This window comes from Eutrigla gurnardus (genome assembly GCF_963514095.1).
Source record: "Eutrigla gurnardus genome assembly, chromosome: 11".
NCBI classification, from domain to species: domain Eukaryota; kingdom Metazoa; phylum Chordata; class Actinopteri; order Perciformes; family Triglidae; genus Eutrigla; species Eutrigla gurnardus.
In genome coordinates, this window is record NC_139925.1 from 24,938,820 (window position 1) to 24,942,747 (window position 3,928).

At 38.2% G+C, this 3,928-nt stretch overlaps 1 long non-coding RNA gene across 1 annotated transcript; it reads right to left on the reverse strand.

Annotated features, from left to right (window-relative positions):
* Window positions 1–798: 798 nt before the first annotated feature.
* Window positions 799–1,562, reverse strand: LOC311020823. The gene is made up of 3 exons (XR_014597943.1): window positions 1,328–1,562; window positions 1,168–1,222; window positions 799–1,069 (listed from the first exon to the last, which is right to left on the reverse strand). It is a non-coding gene; the product is annotated as an uncharacterized lncRNA (long non-coding RNA).
* Between the last annotated feature and the right edge of the window lie 2,366 nt (window positions 1,563–3,928).

Here is a 3,928-nt window from a genome sequence, read left to right on the forward strand (position 1 = left end):
TGTGGTCACCATCAGCCTGGTGTTGTGGTCCCTGAAGTTCAGCTGCAGCGCTCACTGACTGACCAGGAAGTTGGAAGTCTACCAGACCCTGATTGCCCTCTGTCCAATGTGTTAGATGTCTATGTACAAAGTGTGAGCTTATTATCAGAAATGCTCCAGTAAATCCATATTGCTCAAGTTCTGATAAAGAAGTCGGTATTATGGTTTAGCAGTTCTGATATCTTTATTTCAAGTGTCTAAAATGATTTAAAAAGAATGGTAATGACAGCATTTTTATTTTATACCAGATGTCATAAAACTTGCTGCATTGTACAATATGACTGCAAACAAACGTTTTGCAATAAGCAATTTATGTCTATTACTATTAATGAACTTTTTGTGAACCATTAAGTTTAAACATTGAAAACCATTATGGTTATGTAACAGAGCCTTGTATGATAAACTGTCCTGTAGTTATCAAGATAACTTGTTTTGAAGTATTAATTTCACATGTGATTGGAGACTTAAGTCTCTGAATCAGAAGGCTCGAGAAACTGCAACATGCATCCTGTTTCAGAACAAAACCACAAATAAAGAACAGCAACAACTCACTTTGTCTCTGTAACCGTCTCCTGAGCTTTAATACAATTGTGAACAGTGAGATTAAACCTAAAAGACAATGGTATAGACATGAAGCAAATAACAAATATGCTTCACCACATCACAAGCATGCAGACCTTTTTAATGCACCAGTGTTACACACACTGGCAGAACTAGGCCCTAGTTGATATCACTCTTTCAAATGCTTTTATCCTGCAATCCAAATTTTGTTGCTGGACAACAAATGTACACTAAGGTGTACAGTGATATATTGATGTGTCCTTAGACCAGTCCAAACCCAGTGTCAGTGCTACAAATAGCAGCAAGAATGTCTCTTTCAAAGTTAGAGGACTCTTTGTAATGTCCTGGAAGTTTAAGCAGGTGGAAGAACTGGGGAAGTTGCTCTCCACCACGTTAACATCCAAGTGTCTGGGCAGCACATTCCACCCTATCCAGAACTGCAGGAGTTTCCCAAGGATGCTTGGAGACGCTACCAAAATAGAGAAGAAAGTCAACATTTATTTTATTGCCTGAAATGATTTTGTATCATCAATCATAAATGAAGTTGAAAAAATAATGTAATTTTACTTAATTTCTTTGAATCTCTTTGCTGCCTCTGTAGGATTTGGTGCAATTTGCCAATCTAAAAGTAGTTGTTCAAATGTTCAAATTAATACTGGATCAATTAATATACAGAGAGCAACAAGTTATTGAAATAAATTATGTAATGTTTAATTACGTAACAAACCAGGGAAGCCTCTCTCTTCAATGGGATCTAGATCAACTATGTCAGGAGCTGGCACACATCCCTGAGGTGGCACCGAGTAGTTTGAGTTGTTGGCCCTTGTTGTCTCCCTCACCTGTGGTCTCGTCAACATGCTGACAAATCTACCTTCACTTCGGGAGGAGTTGGCACTTTCTGTGGCAACCTCAACCTCTACCTCACCACTGCTCTGTGATGGTCTTGAGTAAAAAAGAGGTCATTTTTGTTAGTTTGGCTAGTATATTTTATATTGCATAACACACTCACAAAAACACTGCAATCTAGTAAAACTAAAGTTTAAAAGTACAAAAGGATGGCCATATAAATATAATTAATCAATTCCATTCAAACTCAACTTTCCCTCAAGACCAATATTCAGGATCTATATCCTCCACATTTGGATGCACAACAATGTATGAACAATATGGCTTTTCAGAGGGATTTTTGGCATCAAAATAACTAATATTTGGGCCCACAATAATGAAACATTAGATGTGCTGATTTGTCATGTTTGCCCTGCACTAAGACATCTATAGTTACAATTGTTTAACACACACACACACACACACACACACACACACACACACACACACACACACACACACACACACACACACACACACACACACACAAACAAAATGCTTTACACCTAGTGTAAAGCAGTTTTGTAGAGCATACCTCATGCATTCATCGCTATGAGCTTTTATGCTTGAAAAAGGGAACTCCTCTCCACACCCGACACATTTCTGAGGTGGTCCAATTAGCTCATTACTGCAATCTGGACTGTCCTACAAACAAGATCATTTTAAAAATTCAACAAAAGCAATAACTATGTGACTGTCATTCACAGTCTGCACCAGTTGAAAAGTGAAAAACTTACAGGGTCCAGATTCAGGTTCCTTTAGAGTGGTCGTATGAAAAGAGTGGCATGACCAATCTGGGTTTGGGGATCTTTCAAGTGTCTTACATGATAACCCTCATTGGGACAGGGGATGAGGATCAGGTGCGACTGCGTGTTGTTCCAGAGATTTTGAGCAACTCAAATCCACACACTGCAGAAATACACTGCCAGGACAAATGTGTGTCAATCATAGACTGTGTGGTGTCAATAGTCATCATGATGTCTGACATACCTTGAAATGTAAGACGTTTTTCCCCTAAACCTGCTGCAGCAAGTCTGTCTTTGGCGTTTCGGTTGGGGACTAAGTCCGCGTTTTTGTCCACAAGACAGCAGAATGAATGTGTGTAGGAATAAAGTTGGGCGGGCCCAGCAACGGGTCGCCGTCTTGCTGTCCTTGTCCCTCCCGTGTATTGCCCAAACAGTCTTGAAACCTCGGCTAGAGATTGCAGGGGAAATATGTTGGCTAATGTTAGCATCGCACCCTATAGAAATGTGATCTGTTAAAGCTAATGCACAGCGCTACTGAATAAATCACTCATCACTGGCGATCGTAGTTTTGTCCACAGATGGGATTTAGAATCAAAAACTGTTCCCTGTAGAAACCTACCGTCCACTGGGTGTCTGGTGTCATGCTGTGTGACGGCGGAGGTGGTGAACTTGGCGCATTAGCGGTCCTCGGTGCTGTACAGAAAATAACAAAGCAGTAAAAATCATATGGGTGCCAATTTCAATTATTATTAAGCTCAACAACTGCCGTTTCTAGCTATACCTGTTACAGGCCTAAACAGAAGAAACTCACAGTTTTCAAGCTGGTCAGCCACATCCCGCAGCAGGTCTGCCAGTGGCCTCCCGGTCGAGGCCATTACGCTTACTGGAGCTGGTTTGCAAACTTACAGGGAGCAAGGCTTGGGATCGGGAATCATTTGCTTTTGTCTGGCCCTCCGATTTGACCAATCATGCTGTTGACTGAGGTTAGGACCTCCTACCTCATTAACATATGGACACAGAAATACAGAAATAAATAAATGTAGGTGAATAGAAATGTAGAAATAAATATAAAGCATTTATTTATTTATTTTGTTATTCATTCTTTTATTTATTTATTTATACATTTATTTATGCATTTATTTATTTATTTATTCATTTCAGCATTTATTTATTTATTCCTGTATTTATTTATACATTTATTTATTCATTTCAGCATTTATTTATTTATTCCTGTATTTATTTATACATTTATTTATTCATTTCAGCATTTATTTATTTATTCCTATATTTATTTATACATTTATTCATGCATTTATTTATTTATTCATTTATTTCAGCATTTATTTATTCACTTATTTATTCATTTATTTATTTATTTATACTTAAGTCATGTTTAGTCCTCCATAGTCAATACCACCATGCACAACAATACGCCATCTGAAATAGATATGCATGAGAACAGATTAAGATCAGTACCACTACCTGCATCATGCATCTCTGTATGTGTAAGTTGAGGCCAGATTTACACAGAGCATACTGTATATGCCTATTTGATCAGAACTTCTTTATCTGAAATCTTTAACACACAAACATAAATAAAATCCTGATATACTTCTAGAGGGGTATTCCACCAAACTCGCTAATTAAAGCGGCGCTTACCTGGTTAAGCCTGGTTAGAACTAACGCCAACTTCCACT